Here is a 20,078-nt window from a genome sequence, read left to right on the forward strand (position 1 = left end):
CTGGGCTTTTTATTTTTTAATTTGGATTTTCTCATTGGAGCAACTATTTAATATCAGCTAAACTTTTTCATGTAAGTATGGTCATCAAAGTTTGCCTTTTGCCGTTTCCCGATTTGAACATTAAGTATGTCCATTTGAAGCTGTAATACATATCCTCAGTCACTTGTCATCATTATCTTTTCTTCTAATTTTGGTATTGACTTTAGCCTTATTTTAATTAGCTGATTGACTACACACAGACAATTGATTCTGTTGGTTCCTAACACAGAATCCCAAGATCATATATTCAGAGCTGGAAGGAATCCTGGAGGTCATCGAGTCCAACCTATTCATTATACAGATGAGCAAAAGGGGCCTAGAAAGATTAAATGACCTAGATTCATACTTGCCCAGGGTCATATATCTATTAAGTGTCAAAGATAGGATTCAAACCCAGATCTTGCTGGCTCCAAAGCCAGTGCTTTATCCACTAGACAACACTGACTTTACATTTTGTACTGTGAAGATGTCATATTTTCATTTTTTGTTGTTTGATTTTACTCAATCATGTGTCTATCATATTCTGACTCTTTTCTAGATGAAACTATTCATCATAAATAAGCGTGCGTTTCTGGGAAAACTGTAAACCTTTGGCTCATTTCATTCTCAAATCTGAGCCACATATCCAACATATTTTTCTCCATCCTCTTCTGGGCCAGCCTTTACTATTGTTAGTTATTATTATATGAGCTATTAATCAAACTGGGATTCTTCTACCATATTCAGTGCCACATGCTCTGAGGTTAGTTATCTCAATGCCAACAATGTCCCAAAAGGGCAGGTTGGACACCTTTGGGAGGCAAAATCTTTTTTCTGGCCACTCACATGCAACCAAGTAATAAGGAGGCATGTTATCAGCCACTAAGCCAATCTGATTACATCAGTGTTTATTGATTACAGTGGTCCTTTCCATCTGATGAACAGGAACCTGGCATGGACGTAGTGAACAACTGGCCTTTTTTCATGCCATAAGTGGTTTATGGAAATGAAAATTTAACTTGCAAATCATGATTTCTAGATTGCTTCTCATCTTTCCCTCACAGCTGTTGAGTGAAAACTCTTAATCCAATGCCAAAGCTGGAAGTAAAGTCCAGAGCAAAGAACCCTGGAAGAGGAGCCAGAGAACCTGTGTTCCATTCTTAGTATCAGAAGTAACATTTTGTGGAACATTGGGAAATTCACTGGGATCATGTCAGTTTTCTCTTCTGCCTGATGAGAATAAAAATAGCATCCCTACTGACCTTGCAGTGTTGTAAAGCTCAAACTCAATTCAATTTGTGCAAACATTTTGAACGATGTCAAAAGTTATTTTGTTATTACATATTTCTTGTCTTTCACTTCCCATAATGCTCCCTCCTACTATACTCTCTCATTTTCTTCCATCCCTGATCTCTGTCATCCTATATATGTCCTCCCCTTTTTAGCTGAATTCCTTGAGAAGCAAAATTGGTATTCATACTTCTCTCAATCAGTTTCAAACCCTCTTCACTCTGGCTTCCAACCTCATCATTTGATGGAAACTACTTTCTCCAAAGTCAACAATGAGTTCTTAATTTCCAAATTTCATAGCATTTTCTCAATCCTCTTCTTCTTAATCTCTCTATTATTTTTGACACTATTTTTGACTTATCTCCTGCATGCTCTCTTTTCCAAGTCTTTTTACTCTGTTCTTTCTTCGGTTTTCTTCCACCCATATGACTGCTGCTTTTCAGTCATCTTTGCTTATTCTTAATGTCAAGGCCATGGAATCTAATTGTCCCCCAAGTCCCAGTCATTTCCTCCCCTTTTTATCCCTCCACACTATCTGACTTGATGATTTCATCAGCTTCCATGGGTCCAATTTTCATCTTTCTGAAAATGATGACCAGATCTCTATAGCTAGACTTAATTGAATATCCTATAAGCATCTCTAATTCAACATGTCCAAAGAAATAACTTGATGTTTTCCCAAAAAAGCCTTCTTCTCTTTTCAACTACTATCAAAGTACCACCTTTTTTTCTGGTCACCCAGGCTTGTTGACTAATTGCTTTCTAGGAATGATTGCCTTCTCAACTGCCCTTTCCACATATGTTCTATCAGTCACTTCCAGTAAATGAAAAGTTACAATAAAGTGGGTCACCAAGAAGAGAGCTTGAAAGAAATTAAATGAAGATAGCATGATATAAATTAAAACAGTATCACAGGTCTCAGTTTACTTAACTTTAATAATAATAATAATAACGATGACAATCCTGACTATGATAATGACAATAACTAACATTAATATGTCACTTTAAGGTTTGTAAAATGTATTACATAAATTGTATCAATTGATCCTTACAACAACGCTGTGAGGTAGATGTCATAATTATCTTCTTTAAAGATGATGAAACAGAGTAAGAGAAGTTAAATGACTTCTGGAGGGTAACACAGATAATATGTGAGTGAGGCAGGATTCAAACTCGTGTCTTCTTGACTGTAGGTCCAGTGTTTTTTCCACCTAGCTGCCCATAAAATGATAATGTTGTTTTATATAATACATGAGATCCCTTCTAGTCCAAACCTATGACCCTGTGATTCACCCTAATTGTTTTTGAAAGCCTTGAGAGTTGTGAGAAAGAGAGGAGCTTGAGGAAGTTGGATTGGAAGGCGTGGGTCATTAGCACTGAAAGATATTGTGAATTCAATCCATTGTAATGTATCCAAGAGTTATAGAAATATCACCAGATCATATAATTTCAAAGTGAACAGGGCCACAGAGGTCACTAAGGATTAACCAACATATGTGAAGAAGAAACTCCACCACAACAAACTCCAAATTGGGTGATCTAGCCTTCAGTTGCAAACCTATAGTGAAGGCAGCCACTGGTTCCTGAGTGTGCCGATCTTACTTCCAATAACTAATTGATAAGAAGTGTTTCACGACATCAAAACTAAATTCATTTTTTTCTAACTTCTGACCATGGTTTCCAGTCTGCCTCCTGGTGACAGGAGTTAAATTCTTTCTCCACTGGATAGCTGAAAAGCAGCTATCACTTAGCATATTCTTCTTGAGTTTTTTCTTCTCAACATTTTCAGAAAATTTAAAGGTCTGTGATTCAAAACCCTCATTCTAACTGTCATCCTATATGGCACTCACCAACTCAGGAGCACCCTTTGGAAACTGCGGCATCCAGGCCTGATCACAGTACTGGCCAGGGTTGACTATAATAGGACTATGACTTTTTTGTTCCCAGAAGCCCTGCTTCTCTTAACACATTCCAAAATGTCTCTTACTTTTTTTGGCTGCCATATCACATTGTAATTCGTGTTGACTTTGCATTTTACTTAGTCTTCACGTTGATTTCAGATGAATTGCTGTTTATCCATATCTCCCCCATCCTTTACTTGTGAGATTGATTTTCTATACTTATTATAAGACTTTATGTTTATCTTTATTAAATTTCATCATCTAGTCTCTCAACTTCCTTTGGCATCCTTTCTCTGTCAACCATTTTATTAGTTACAGCCCCTTCTCATTTTGTGTCATATATAAATTGGGGAAGAAGGCCATCTTTCCTTGTGTCCAAGTCATTGACTGAAGAAAGAAAATTTAAAAAGCACAAGATCAAGAATACTATTTTGGAGTATTTCCTGGGGATCTCTTGCCAAGGTGACATTGTATTTTTGTATCTAGCCAAGCAAGCAGTTGTTTATCCAACTAATCTTAAAACCACCTTGCCAATATTATTCTATTTTCCCTACAAAAATAAGATAATTTATCAAGTGAGTCATTAATATAAACTATATCTATAGCATTCTCCTGACATAAAATTTTAACAGCCTGTGGAAAAAAGGAAGGAAGGAAGGAAGGAAGGAAGGAAGGAAGGAAGGGAAGGAAGGAAGGAAGGAAGAAAGGAAGGAAGGAAGGAAGGTAGGAGGGAGAAGAAGAAAGAGGAGGAGGAGGAGGTAGAGAAGAAGAAGAAGAAGAAGAAGAAGAAGAAGAAGGAGAAGAAGAAGAAGATGACTACGACAGGAGGAGAAAGAGTGAAAGAAAAGGAGGGAGGGATGAAGGTAAGGAGAGAGGAAATAAGGGAAGGAGGAAAGGAAAGAGAAAGAAAGGAAGGATGGAGAGAAGGAGGGAAAGAAAGGAGAGAGAAAGAAGGGAAAGATCAAAGGAAGAAAGGAGAAAAGAAAGAAGGGAAGGAGGAAGGATGTAAGGAAGGAAGGAGGGAGGGAGGGAAAGAAAAGAGGAAAGAAGGGAAGAGGAAAGGTAGGAAGAAAATAAGAGAAGAGAAGGGAAGGGAAGGGAAGGGAAGGGAAGGGAAGGGAAGGGAAGGGAAGGGAAGGGAAGGGAAGGGAAGAGAAGAGAAGAGAAGAGAAGAGAAGAGAAGAGAAGAGAAGAGGGAAAGAAGAAGAGAAGAGAAGAGAAGAGAAGAGAAGAGAAGAGAAGAGAAGAGAAGAGAAGAGAAGAGAAGAGAAGAGAAGAGAAGAGAAAAGTCTGCTAAGGCCTTTCCTTGATTAAACTTAGATGATTCTTTGTATTGGTCATTTCCTTTTCTATTTGACCATTAAATATTATGTTTCTAGACTTGTTTCCTAGACATTATGTATTCTAGACTTGTTCCTGCACTCAAAGTCAAGGACATTGGCCCTTAGTTTGAATGACTGATTTTTTTCCCCTTTCCAAAATTTTGAAGATATGTACCTTCCAGTTTTTCAATAGCTCTTTTATTCACTGTGGTCTTTAATATGTCACAGATAGTGGCTAAATTGTCCCACCCAATAGTTATTTCAAAGCAAGACTATACTTCATGGCAGTTAAGTGGTAGAATAGATAGATTTCCAGCTCTGGAGTCAGGAGGACCTGAGTTCAAATTTGATCTCAGACACTTACTAGCTGTGCGACACTGGGAAAGTAACTAATCCTATTTGCCTCAGTTCCTCATCTTAAGTTGGAGAAGGAAATAGAAAATCACTTCAGTATCTCTGCCAAGAAAACCTCAAGTGGAATCATGAAGAGTCAGACATGACTTCAAACAACTGAACAACAAGATTGTAGTTCACCTGGACCAAGTTACCTGAATCCATTAAGGATATTTCTGATATCTCATACCATTTCCCTATTTGTTTTGAGTTTCCTCTTCCTATTATCTCCTTTTTTCTGTGCTTTAATTTCTGTAGGTCATTGTCTTTGACAGAGAAAGACAAAGGATATCAACTTGCTCTGTTATCAATGATTACAATCCTGTCCACTCAGAGCAGTGGGCCTATATTCCTTCTCTGAACTTCCCCCTTCCCAGACACTAGAGCTTTAAAACTCCCTTTCTGATTAGCCTAAATCTCCAACCTCTGTTCATTAGGAGCTTCATCACTCCCTTCAATACTAGTTTTGTATTCATCCTGTGCTATCTGCCCTGGCTTACATTTTTTTTTATGCAATTGGGGTTAAGTGACTTGCCCAGGGTCACACAGCTAGTAAGTGTCAAGTGTTTGGTCTGAGGCCAGATTTGAACTCAGGTCTTCCTAACTTCAGGGCTGATGCTCTAGCCACTGTGCCACCTAGCTGCCAGACTGGCTTACATTTCTTGTGTGTGTGTGTGTGTGTGTGTGTGTGTGTGTGTGTGTGTGTGTGTCTGTGTGTGTGTGTAAATTTTTTTTCAAATCTAAGTTGGTGATTCTCTCTGAAACTACATGTGCATCTGAAGACAAATTCTGTATCTTCTGTTCATCAAAACCATTGCCATTTTGTCTTCCCAATCACTTTCTTGAGATTTTCTCATCCATTGTGTGCTGATTCCGCTACAGATTAGTCCATGATATCCTACCACATGTCCCCCTGGATGCCATGAAACCTGCTATCCCCAAGTCTAGGGCTACCGACAAACTCTGCCCAGATTTACTCTCCTCTGTCACAAACTCGAGGAGGGATTAGTCAGTCCTCCCTCCCTCCCAAGAGTTCCTATTATTTCTATCCTAACACCCAGTTCTTTGCTATTAGTGAGAATCAGATTCAGAATGTAATCTCCACCCCAATCCCAATTCCCATGAGTTCCTCTACTTATTATAGTATGAAAGTGTAATTGTGTTAAGTTAAGACATTATTAGCTCTTCTGTGGTTTTTTTTTTCACAGAGTCAGAAAGCTCCATCAAATGTCTTGATAATTGAAGTTCTCCATCATTACCATAGCATAATGCTGGTTCCTAAATTCCTCAGCTTTTTCCTTTTTCAATCAATAAATCAACACATTTATTAGGCATATAATATGTGTAAAGACTTGGCAATATAAATAAAAAGTGAGATATCCAGTACCCAAAGTTACCATATTCTAATAAGTAGCTAAGAAATATGTAGGCAGTGGTGAGCAGGGGGGGGAGCTTTGCTTTAGAAAATCATAAGGATTATGAGTGGAGCTACAGTGCAGCTGGGGGATTCAGTGGATAGAGTGCCAGGCCTGGAGTCAGAAAGACTTATCTTGCTGAGTTTAAAGCTGGCTGTGGACACTTAGTAGATGTGTGACTCTGGTCAAGTCACTTAACTCTGTTTCCTCAGTTTCCTCATCTGTAAAATGAACTGGAGAAGGAAATGATAAACCACTCCAATATCTTTGCCTGTGAAACCCCAAATGAGGCCATGAAGATTCAGACATGACTGAATGACTACAACCACCACCACAACACTTTATAGTAGGTTGTCACTCTCCCTAATAACAATGATCACAGATTGAAAGAGTGAAATTTAATTAAAATAGTGATTTTTGTCATTATACCTTGATAGAAAGGTGAAAAATTGAAATGGGTGGGAGGGGGAGCAAGAGGGAAAGGATGTCCTAAGGCCCTTGTTTTAATCTCTCTGTCAACATCATATTTAACCTTGGTTATGTTTATCCGTGTTGTGGTCTACTCTCCCTACTCCCAATCCCAAGTACAATGGAAACTCCTTAAGGAAATGATTGTGCCATTTCACTTTCCCAGTGCCTAGAACTATGCCCTGAACATAGTGGCTGTTTTGCTGTTGTTGTTTAGTTTTCTTAGTCGTGCCTTCGTCTTTGCAACCCTGTGTATCATAGCCCTGTAATACTCCACATGGGGTTTTCTTGGCAAAGACACCATTTGGTTTTCCATTTCCTTCTCCAGTGGGTTAAGGCAAACAAAGTTTAAATGATTTGTCTGGGCTCACACAGCCAGTAAATGTTTGAGGCTGGATTTGAACTTAGGGCTTTCTGAATCCAAGCCCCGCTCTCTGTCCACCGAGCCACCTTGCTGTCCTTGATAAATGTTTGTTGTCCCCTAGTCAGACCACACCTGGAGTGCATTGTCTCAGTCTTGGGACCGCATGTTAGAAAGTTTGAGGAGCTAGATTATGTCCAAATGATAACAACTGGGATCATGAAGTGCTTAGCACAATACTGGGCACATAAATGCTTGTTGGTTAAGTGACGGATGAACTACATGAAAAGTGGTTAAAGAACAGGGGATGTTTGATCTGGACAAAGTTAACAGTGGGGGAAGGAAACCACAATCACTGCCTTTAAATACTGGGGGGCTTTCATATGTTTGGCATCCTCCCCCAACTCTAAACCGGTATGTGGCTTCTCTCCTTAAAGCTACTTTGTAGATCAGCATCTGCTCATGACTGTGTCTTATAAGGTACCACAGATGCTTTTTTCTTTTACTAGCTAATCAGAAGAAACAGTAGTTGAAAAAGAAAATATGTAAGCAAACATGATAGCAAAACAAGTGATGACAAGCATCCCATGTACAGGTTTACTGTTCCATGAATTACCTCATTTCCAGAGGCAGGAGGGGGTATATTCAGGGAATACATGAGCCTTGGGAACATGAAAGAAAAGCCACACACTTAGAGGGCCTGTATTGCAAGGAAACATTCATAGCTGGGGGAATGTGTGCTCTTTTATTACAAAGCTGATTATATCCTTGGTGATATTGATCTTCTCTTTGCAGAGTTTCTTTCTGCTGTTTTCTGCCAGGCGTCTCTGTAGGGTATTTCTTCTGAGTTGTGTTTCTCTGCTGGTCAACAACTGTGATGTGGCTTCTTTTGAGGTGCTATGGCTCTCTATTGCCACAAATTGTTTTTCAGATGTGATGCAACTTCTTCATATTTGGGGAAGGGACTATCAGCTTTTTTTTAGGTTGATAGTTCCAGAAACTATATTTATCTCTTTTGTGGTGCAAACCCCAACCAACTTCATCCAGCCAACTTGCCACAGAAACCCTTAGACACTGTTTCAATATGGTTTTTGAACTTCTTTTCTTTTGCAGCTGCTTGGGATCCTTCAGGGTAAACTCTTGTCCGAACTACGGTCTGCAATTTATTTTAACTACTGTCATGTGCCTGAGTTGTTAGCCTAGTTCAAATCATTCCAAGAATTAGTCATAGAAAAAAATATAAAGCCTTCAAAATCTCTGCACAGCACTGTAGGGATGGGGTGACTTTAATGACCCATAATGCCGATGGCTACCATGCAAATCAATTAAAAGAAAAAAAGAGTGAAAATAACTCCCTAAGGGGTAATGGAGCTAGATATCTTTGACCTACTTCTACCGAGCAATAAGAATCACTCTACTTCCTTTGCATGGAAGGAAAGTAAGAAATCCTTGCCATAGAAGGTAGAACAGTGGGTTTTTAGGTACCAAACTTCAGTCCAACCTAAGGTAGAATTTGCTAACACTAGGAGTGACCCCAAAAGGGCTGTCAATCCTGTTGATAGCCTGTGCATACCATTTAACCCAACAATACCACCACTAGGTCTGTATTCCAAAGAGGTAAAAGAAAAAGAAAAAAAATATGTTTACACAAATATTTATAGCAGCACTTTTTGTAGTAGCAAAGAATTGCAAATTGAGGGGATGCCCATAAAATGAGGAATGGCTGAACAAATTGTAATACCTGATTGTGATGGAATACCATTATGCTATAAAAAATGATGAGGGAAATGGTTTAAAAAAAAAACAACTTGGTAAGACTTGTATGAATTGATATGAAGTGAAATGAGTCTTATCAGGATTATGTTGTACCCAGGAACAGCAATATTGCAATTGTGATCAATTGTGAAAGACTTAGCTACTTTGAGTAATACAGTGGTCCAAGACTATTCCAAAGGATCCATATAAAATAGTCTATGCATTGAACTGATAAACTCTGAGTGCAAATCGAAACATTATCTTTTTCACTGTCTTTATTATTCTTGCTTTATATGTGTACCATGGCTAAAACTGAAACATGTTTTTCATGATCTCACATCTATAGTTGATATCATATTGCTTGCCTTCTCAATGGGTAGGGAAAGGAGTGGAAGGAGAGAAAGGATTAGGAACTCAGAATTTAATAAAAATAAATGTTAAAAATAGATAAATAATGTTAAAAAAAAATTTGGAATGGCCTTAATTGGAATGGAATATTTGGTGACTAATGAATTTTCCATCAATGGAAGTCTCAAGTGGAGGATAGATGACTGCTTATCAAGGAAGTTATAGAGCATCTCTGATATCTCTTTCATTCCTGGAATTCTATTTTTTTTTTAATTTTATGATTCATTGGTGAATGACCAATCCTAATGATTGATAACTATGACTCTATATGTTATAGATAGAGCACTAGGCCTAGAATCAAGAAAAACTGAACTGAAATATGTCGTCAGACACTTACCAGCTTTGTGACTCTGGGTAAGTCACTTAACTTCATTTTGCCTCAATTTCATCTGTAAAATGGGGATAATGATGGCCTTTACCTCCTAGAGCTGTTGTGAGGAGCAAATGAAATAATATTTATAGAGCTCTTAGCCCAGTCCCTGGTACATCGTAAGCACTATATAAATGTTAGCTTTTATTTTATTATTATTATTATTAAATATTTTAAACAAAATTCTATGTCCTTAGATCATTTGTCCTAAATTTTTTTGTCATCGATCTTGAATCATCTAGGGGGCAGAGTGGGTAGAATGTTGAGCCTGGCATCAAGAAGAACTGACTTCAAATCCAGTCTCGAATACTTACTAGCTATGACCCTGGAGAAATCACTTAACCTCAATTTTCTTATCTTTAAAATGGATCAAATGAGAGAAAAGCTGTAAATCATGTAGCATAGAACAAAGCACATGGGAAATACTAAATAAATAATTCTTATTATTTTTCTCATTCTTTTTCTTCTCTTTATTATAGTAGTAGTAGTAATAGCATATACTTAGTAAAATTGTCTGATTTAAAATAGCATATTTTCATATCACTGGAAATTAGGGGCATAGCATAGGTCCTCCCTCATCTTCCATCTGCTGGTGCTATAGTCTACATCTCTTCTTCCTGTTATCCCCATTGCTACCAGTCTAAGTATACAACTCATTGAAGCTTTGAAGGCTGTTGAAGATCATGTAGATCAGTTAAAAGAGTTAAAAGCTGTAACCATCCAGTGAACTTCTTTTTCCCTCATCTGGTTCTCAAAGAGGGTATAGTCAAGTGAACAAGCATTTCTTAAGTTCTTACTCTATCTGCCACTGTGCTCAAGTCCTGGGAGTACAAACACAAGTCAAATGAAAGACAATCCTGGTCATTAAGGAACTTCCATTGTGATGAAGGAAGATGAAACACAAAAGGAAGCTAAAGGGAGCAGGGAAGACAAAGTTTCCCAGACACAGTAGAAGAAGTCTGGGGAGCAGCTGGGAGAGGCATAAGACAGGGCTGGCCCAGCATCCTTCTAGAATGGAGGTTGTAGGAAGATACATCGAATCAGAGGGAGAGGCCAAAAGGCTGGAGGCTACTTCCAGCCTGTGAATTCCAGGGCTGAAAAGAGGATTCAAGATGAGATCTGGGGCACAGTAAAGAAAGTCCAGAAGATAGTCTGCTCAGAGGAGAGCAGGAAGAAGAAGGGCTTGAGCCCTGCTTCAGACTTTGGGCTACTGGTGATAACCAATGCGTGGTTTGTGCCTATGATTCCAGTGTCTACATAGGAAGTGCCAGTTCTAGAATTTCTACCAACTTGTGGTCAATCTGCAACTCACATTTTGTGCCAGAAAATTGGCCACTATGTAAAGTCACTGCTATTCAATTCACTTAACATCCAATCCCTTTGGTAAGAATTTATTTAACATCTCTATTTAATATGAAACCAGGAAGAAAAGTAATGCAACAGCCCAGAATGTTCCATCTCTGCACTCAGGAAGCTCACAAACTACTGCAGATTTAATTTTTATACAGAGACAAGTAAGTACAAAATAAATATGAAATCACTTAGGGAGATAGGGGGTGGAGGAGTTTTTATCACTGATCATTTACTTTGACTAAAGAGTTTAGGATGAATTGGGGGTGGTAGGGGTGATTTGTAAAAGATTTAAAACTTTTTGACCAAAGTCCCACTTAAAAAAAGAAAATACTTGAAAAGAGCTTTATATTTTGTTTCAGTTGTCTATAGACTGATTTTGTTGTTGTTTTGATTCTGAATTTCTAAAAGAGATTCAGGGCAATTTTTCAAAACTCATGCAGACTTTCTACTTTTTGATTCTAGATTTGGGTATTCAGCTGATTTCCATACTGTAATTAGAATCAAGTAAATCATTAAGCGAGTTTCCAAAAGGACCCCCTTCCTTTGACTAATGAATGGGAAAACATGTGAAATTAACAAGCACCCATTTCCCCCTTTCTTTTTCCAGTAGAAACCATGCAGGATAATTGCAGAGAGTGAGGAAACACTTTTTAGGTCAACTTTTGTTTCTTATATCCCATGATATGCATTTCCCTTCTAGTATGAAATGTCTCTTTATTTAGCTTTCCTCTTCACTTAGTTGGTTCCTAAATCTCTTCATTTACTTTCCAAGGGCATCATCACTGAAGAACTTTGCAGAAGCAGACATGCTTAAACCTCAGAGCAGTTCCCCAACATCTGGAGAAAAGAATCAAAGTATAAGAAAAACCCTTATTGAACATGAATAATCAGGATAATTTGTTGTTCAGTCATGTCCAACTCTTCATGACCCCATTTGTGGTTTTCTTGGCGAAGATACTGGAGTGTTTTTGCCATTTCTTTCTCCAGCTCATTTTATGGATGAGGAAACTGAGGCAAACAGGATTAAGTTTCTGGCCCTGAGTGACAAAGCTAGTAAGTGTCTGAGGCTGGATCTGAGCTCAGGTTTTCTGACTCTAGTCCTAGCATTCTACCCACTGTGCCACCTAACTGCCTCATTTGGATAATGCAGATATTTTGTAATAACAAATTCAAACATCCAAACAATCAACCCAGAAATCAACACACATGTATTCAGTATCTACTATGAGTTAGTTAATTTTATATGTTATGGAAACTGGAAATATAAAGAGTGAAAGGAAACAGGCCCTGATCTATTGGCTCATACGTTCTGATAGGAGAAGGCACCCTGTGTTCATGGAAGTATCTACAAAATCAGTGTGCTTGATTTCCCACCTCACCCCCTTTTTTAAATGAAACATTGAGTTAAATACAGGTGACCTCATCTATTGTTAACTTTTTTTTTTAAGTAGCTGTCTTGTGACAATTGTCTGGCGTAAAGGAGTCCCTTCTGGGAGGATGGAGTTTCCCCCTTTTGACTCTTGTTTTCTAGGACTGAGCTGAGAGTGCTTAAGCCTTCACCAGAGGTATGACTGTCAAAATAGAAAGTCCCTGTCCCAGGACCCAATTTATGTCTAAGGAAAGGCCTGTGGTTGGCCAGAGATGGGGAAACAAGCCCATAACGAGTTTGAATGTCATGAATAATGTCGTACCAATGGGGGCCAGTTCAATATTCAACTTCTACTGACAAATAATAGGGAGGAAGTGGGAGGGGGGAGGAAAGAAATGTACCTAGTATGCAAGTCAGACATGTATGTAATAACCAGATATTATCTCAACCAGTAGCTTGCGGTTCTGATTTAATTGTTTACTTGAGTAAAATTCAGTTCACAAATCATTTATACTGAATGGCTAGGTGCTAGAGATTCAGAAACCAAGAAGGAATAGCCCTACCCTCAAGGGGCTTACATTCTGTGGTGCTACATTAAACAGGGTTAACATTAATCAGTCCTCCTCCTCCATCATCCAGTGGGCCTTTTAATCAGAAAATTGGGCTTCCAGTCCCACCCCTTCCAAGTCCTACTTGTGTGGCTTTGGATGAGTAAGTTAGCCTAAGGAATCTCACTTTCTTCATCTTTCCTCATCCACCCAAGTTGAAGGATGTGGAGAAGCTGGAAAGCAGCAAGTCTGGTAAAGCCTCAAGTAGTGGATGGTATTTAGGCCAGAGAAGAGGAGACTCAGGGTAGATCTGAGAGCTCTCTTCATGCATGATGGGTGGTCTGTGTGTTTTGTGTCTCAGAGGGCAAGACTAGGACCGGTAAATGGAAGTTACAAAGATACATCATTAGGCTTAATGTCGAGGGAAAAAGCAACCCAACTTCCTGACAAGTAGATCTGTGCCAGAGAAAGGGCTGCCTCTGGAGGCAGTGGTTTTCTTTCTTAAGATAGGGTTTACCCTAGTTCTTCAAGGAGATTGTTTCTAATGCTAAAACTGATTCTACAATAACAGGTCTCGTTTCTGTAGTATTATAAGATTTTTAGAAGTGGTTTAATGGCTCAAGGTAATGGAAAAAAAGAATTTTTCATTTTTGAAAGAGGGAAACTGAGTCTCAGACAGGTTAAACGACTTACCTGAAGTTATACAGCTAGTAAATATCAGAACCTGGCTTTGAACCCAGGCCTTCTGGCTCCAGAGTCAGAGCCCTTTGAACTTCATCTCATGCAAAAGCAGAGGATTATTGAAGACATTTTCAGGTCACAACTGCCTCTCCATCTTAGTCTTTTCACAGATAAAATGGGCAGTGGATATTGTGGGATCAAGAGGCAGCTAGATTGTACAGTGGATAAAGCATGAGTCTTGGAATCAGGACCAATTGAGTCAGATTCTTCTTCAGACCCTTACTAGCTGAATGACTCTGGGTGAGTCACTGAACCTCTATCTTACTTTCTTCATCTGAAAAATGGTAATAATATTATCACCCACCTCACAGGGTTGTTGTAAAGGTCAAAAGAACATATGTAAATGGAATTATAAACCTCAAAGTGCTTTATAGATGCCAGCTATTGTTACTGTTGTTGTCATTCTAAGAAAAAAAGGTGAAGTGAACACTTGAAACAAATCAGTTATTGTGAGAGCCTCCTTAATGTCAATTATCAATGTTGGATATATATTCTGGAGACTTCTGTCTGAGTCAGTTTTGAGAAGAGGCAGAGGGGAAGCAGAGAGGCAAAATAGATCAAAGCAAAACTGGTCATCATGGTTAGAGCTCAATGGAGAGGTTCTATATCATCCTATAGATTCTACAAGATCAATAGAATGTTGAACAGCTGGGTTGATAATGAAATTGGCCAACGTGAGCCAAGCCAAGCAGATTACCATCTCTGTCTTCACTGCTCAGGCTATGTAGACCCTAAGAAAGTCAGTTACTTTACTCATCCCTGTTTCAAACTTCCTTCTTCCTGTTGAGGGCACTACCACCATCTGTGCAGACACTGGGCTCACCACCTTGGTGTCATCTAAGACTCTTCATTCTCACTTGCCCTCCACAGCTAATCCATTCAAATATCCTCCTACCTTCACAAAATCTTTCAGGCATGTCCTCTTCTCTCCATGAACACAGCTACAGCCTTAGTCCAGGCCCTCATTACTTGTCACCAGACCTATTGAAATAGACTTTGAATTGATCTCCTCTCCGCAAGTCTCTCCACACTCCAATCCATCCTTCATACAATTGCCCAAGTGATTTTCACAAAGTATGTTGTACCCTTACTCATTAAACTCCATTAGTTTGCTACCATTTCTAGGATCAAATATATTGTAAATTACACCATCTGCTCTTTAAAATCTCTACACCCTGTCCAAGTCTAACCTTTCTAACCTTATATTTACACAGCGCTCCACCTGTCACCTATGTAACTTTGTGCTAGAAGCTAGGGAGCAACCAGCATGGTAAAGGGCTTCAAGTAGCTGGTGATGTGTAGGCCAGAGAAGAGAAGACACAGAGTAGGTCTGAGAGTTCTCTTCTGGTATAATGAGTTGTCATATGGAAGGATTCTGCGTGTTTTCTTCATGCCTGAACTCCTGTCCAACCGTTCCTCTGCTTCTTGGAATTGTTGGCTTCTATCAAGAAGTCATTTTGTCCAACACCCCTTGTTTTCCCATTGAAAAGATGGAGGCTTCAGGAATTTAATTTGTTCATACCATGTCTGACTCATAATAGGGATTTAATAGATGCTTTTGATTTATTATCTGAGGTCACATAGTCATTTACTTTATATAGTATCCAACCTTCCTCCTCCTTGACCCCTCCCATTATATTTTTCTACTTGTCATTTTTCCCATTTCCCAGCATGTACTGAGTTCTCTTTACTTTCTCTGAAAACTCCAGTCCCTGAAACCTTCATGTCAAAGTCAATTAGCATTCTCTTAGCTCTGCAACCCCCCTTTCTATCCTTGATTTCTTGGTCATCAATGACAATGCTGCCATATTTATCACGCTGACTTTTTGGAGAGCTTGGTTTTTAAGTCAAGCCTGAATTAGCCCTCCTGCCTGATTTCTCCACTCGTGTTCCTGGGGCACAGAGCAATTCTGGAGCCAACAGACTTGGCCCATTATTAATGTATACTGTCCAACCACAACTTGGCCATGGGCACTGTTTGGCATCTGCCTTTTTTATCCCTCATTGAGTTCCTGGCTCATTATCCATACTGTATGTCCCAGCATCTTTTTTTTTTCATTCTTTATCCTGTCTTCCCAAGTACCTGTTACAGCTGACCACCTTACCTCTTATTTTACTGAGGCACTGTTCCAGATCCCCAGCTACCACTTCCCCTCAACACATCCTTATCTTTTCACCCAATCTTTTATTTCTCCCACAATTTCAGAATTGAAATCTCTCTAAAGAAAACACATCTTTATCGTCTTGGTGAGCAGAAGGAATGGTGGATTTGAAATCAGAGAACTAGCTTTAGAATCCTACCTCAGCCACTTCATACCTATATAATCTCGGACAAGTTACTTCAGTTATCTATGCCTCAGTTTCCTCAAATGTAAAATGTGAAGTTGGACCAGATGGCCTTTGAGGTCTCTTCTGCCTTTAAGTCTCTGACCCCATTGTCAGAAAGACTTTCCTCCTTAGCTCCTACTTTGTTCTGCTCATCTCTAAAACACTTTTTTTGGGGGGGGTTGGGACAATCCAGACCTATCATTTTAATTGGATGGGGAACTTTCTGGGGTGAAAATGTCCTGTAGCTTCTCAATTTGTCTGCAATTTTTTGTCTTAGATAGTAGTTTCAGATCATTGGGACATTAAGTGACTCACCTTTGGTCACACAGCAGGTAAGAATCAGAGGCAGGGCTTTAGCCTAGACTTTCCTGAATCAAGACCAGGGCTCACTCCATTATGTCATGTTACATCTTATGTAATAGTTAATTATGTGCCAAGCGCTGTGGAAGCACTTTACAATTATTTCCTCATTTTATCCTCACAACAAACCTGAGAGGTAGAAATCATTATCACCATTTTACAGGTAAGGAAACTGAGGAAAACTGAAGTTATGTGAGTTTCCTATAGTCACAGAACTAGTAAATGTCTGGAACTGGATTTGAATTTAGGTGTTCCTGACTCCACGCCTCACACTCTATCCACTGTGCCACCTGGCATTTTGTTCTGCATCTCTCCAATCATTCAATAAACCGATTAATAAGTATTTATTAAACATTTACTACTTGTTTAAGCATTGTTCAAGGTACTAGGGGTATCAAAACAGAAATGGAACTGTCCTTGACTTCACAGGAGATTACAGTCTAACATGGTATATCATAGGTACAAATACAAGGTAGCTCAAGAGTGAAAGGGGAAGAGGGAGGGGCACTATCCTGTGGAGGGAAGGGTATCAAAAAAAGCCTCACATGGGCTGAGTCTCCTAGGAATCCAAGAGATGGAGAGAAGAAGAATGTGTGTGGGGAACAGCTAAGGCAAAGGCACTGAGGTGAGAGAGAGAATATTGCCTACGAGCAAGAGGAAGGCTGGTGTGGCTGCAGCAGAGATTCTGGAGGGAAGTGATGGGGAATAACTTAGGATAGATGGGGCAGAAGCGGGAGCAACAGAGCTTTGAAGGCTGAACAATTCAAGGGGATTTCTGGCTAATCCTGCTCAGAACCAGTCACAGTGGCTAGAACATAGTAGGTGCTTAATAAGTGAATATTGAATTCATAAATGGATACAGGAAGACAGCTGAATTATTCCCTTCCTCAAAACAATTTTTCTTTCCAATTTTCCCATTTTTAATTTTAAAAAAAATCTCAGTTCTATTTGCATTCTGGGTCATAAAAAGATATCATGAAAAGGAATTTAGCTATGAATACATTAAATTACTGTCCATCCTAAAAAGGATGAATCTTTCAACCATCTTGATTTCTTCATTATCATCTGCACAATATTTTAAAGATGGCAAAATAAATGAAAACCCTGTAGTTATCTTCGACCCCTTCCTGCCTCATGTTCAGTCACCAAGCCCCGTGGATTCTCTCCTTGTCTTATCCCTCAGTGCCACTTTTCAATGGCAGTAAGATTTTAATTCTTTTAGAGCACAGATGATTCATTTTTGCCTTCATATTTACAGTAGCTCAGTGCCTGACACATAGTAGGCACTTAATAAATGTTAGTTGAATTGACTTGAATTCATCCCCCATACCAGGCTAGCCCAGGCCTTCTTTGCCCAGACCTTTTGTGCAATAGTATAGATGGCATCCCAACTTCATGTCTTTCTGGTCTAGCCCTTCTTATACACTTGCCTACTGCTACCTGATTCTTCTTCTGTAAACACTGAATTCATTGTCACTTCCCTAGTCTAATACCTCTGTCTCCCTATTTATTATTTCTCAGATCAAATCCAAGCTCTTCATTCTGATATTCCCTGTCTTGCCTCAGCCTTATCTCCTAATATTCATTTTAACTACTCTTCTCCTCCAGTAGCCAAACTGAGTTCTCACCATTCCTGAGAATCACACAATCACAACGTTTCATAGTTAGAATCCCTGCCTTTATCACCATCTGGTCCAATCAATTATTGATATCATTGAATTGTTGAAAAAAATCCCCTCCAACCTACCTAACCAGTGGTCATCCAGGCAATGCTTGAAGACCTCCAGTGAAGCCCACAAGATGCACTTTTAGAAAGCTCTAATTGTTAAAAAGTTCTTGTTTCCTGACTTCCAGCTTAATTTCCTCCTTAGGAATGTTAACTAATTTATGTATTTTATATTTATTTAATTATAATTTCCATCATATTATGTTATATTTATGTTATATAATCCTTATTTTGTCAGCTACATAATAAATAATTTAATTAATTATGCCATCTGGGATTAAACAAAATAAGTCTAATTTCTCTTCCATATGGCAGCCTGGTAAATACTAGAATGCAGTTCTTGTAAACCTAACCTTTAGCTTCTGCTTTCCAGGCAATGCATCCCCAGCTCCTTGAACAAATCATCGTATGACATTGGCTCAAGGAATTTTGACATTCTGATCCCCTTTCCCCTGTATGTCTTCCAACTTATCATCCATCATCTGAGGTAGACAGAATTGACCAAAATACTCCAGATGTATTCAGACCAGATACAGAACCATCATCTCCACATTACCAAAATCTAAACTTTACTTAACGTGTCCCAAGATCGCATTAACTTTCTTCAGTGCCCTGTCACTATTGACTTATATTGAGTTTGCAGTGCAGGAATACCCTCAGGTCTTTTATCAAGATGCTAATTATGCCTTCTCCATCTTGTACCTGGGCTGCTGATTTTTTTAAACCCAAACACAATAATTTACTTTTGTCCTCATTAAATTTTATTTAATTTTTAGTCCAGTTTTTCTAACCTGTCAAAATCCTTCTGGATCCTGATTCTGTCATTCTGTGTGCTAGCTATCCATTTACTAGCCTTGTGCTACCTGAAGACTGGGTAAACATGACATCTTTGAATTATTCTAAGACATTCACAAAAAAATATTAAACAGGACTGAAGTGCTCCCTGAAAACTGTTTCAAAAAACATTTCCTGTTTCTCAGCTTTTTTTAAATGCTATTCCCCTCCCTAAAATGTAGTTTTGGTTTTTTTTATTATTATTTTCTCATTGTTTAAGACTCAACTCTACTACAATCCTACCTTCCATACTTCATTGGGTAAAGAGGTGATTCTGAGTTTTTGAATGTTATGCCAGTTTATGACTAACTCTGGCCTATTCTGCTAAGCCAGAAAGGCTTTAGATATAGGCCCCAATGTCATATTCTCATCTGAGGACCAGCAAAACAATTATCAAGGTGGCTTATCATTACATTAGCTTCAGTGTGGTCCATTTGAAGTCACAGAAATTCTTGAACACCAAGACATTAGTAAGTTTAAAGAGTTCCAATCCAATCTCTTTTGTCAGTCTTCTGAGCTTACCCAAGCCTCAACGTCTCTCTCCATTTGAAGACCATATAATTATCTTTATAATTGATTTAGCAATTAATCATGATAGTTTTGTGATATCTTTTCTGATTGCCTCAAATTGTCATTTAAATCTTTTGTTGTTACGTTAACTTTTTTATAGGTTTATGACTTTGCTCCTCATTTAGATGTATATTTCTGAGGGCAGGCCCAGATTTGACACTTTCTCCCCAATAGCATCCATCACAGAATAGTGTGATGCTTTGCACAAAATAGATCCTAAACATATACATATATGTATATACATATACACACATATACATATATTATACGTGTATTTGATATACCATTTGGTATAGCCCAACACTGTATCACCTGAATCACATTGTCTCTTATACTGTGTGCCAGGCACATAGTAGGTACTTTGTGCTCAATGGGGTGCCTGGATTGAAAACAAGATCCCAAATCAGTTTCTAAAAAGTAATCCACCACATCTGAGAAATGCTCACGGAGAACGTAAGCCCTTGGCTATTAGTATTGTTAGGGAACAAAAGAAAGAGGCTTTAAAAATCATCATGAAAGAGAGTCCACACTGGGTCCATTGGACACCC

This window comes from Phascolarctos cinereus, unplaced genomic scaffold (assembly GCF_003287225.1).
Source record: "Phascolarctos cinereus isolate Bilbo 61053 unplaced genomic scaffold, phaCin_HiC Scaffold_5;HRSCAF=322, whole genome shotgun sequence".
NCBI lineage: Eukaryota > Metazoa > Chordata > Mammalia > Diprotodontia > Phascolarctidae > Phascolarctos > Phascolarctos cinereus.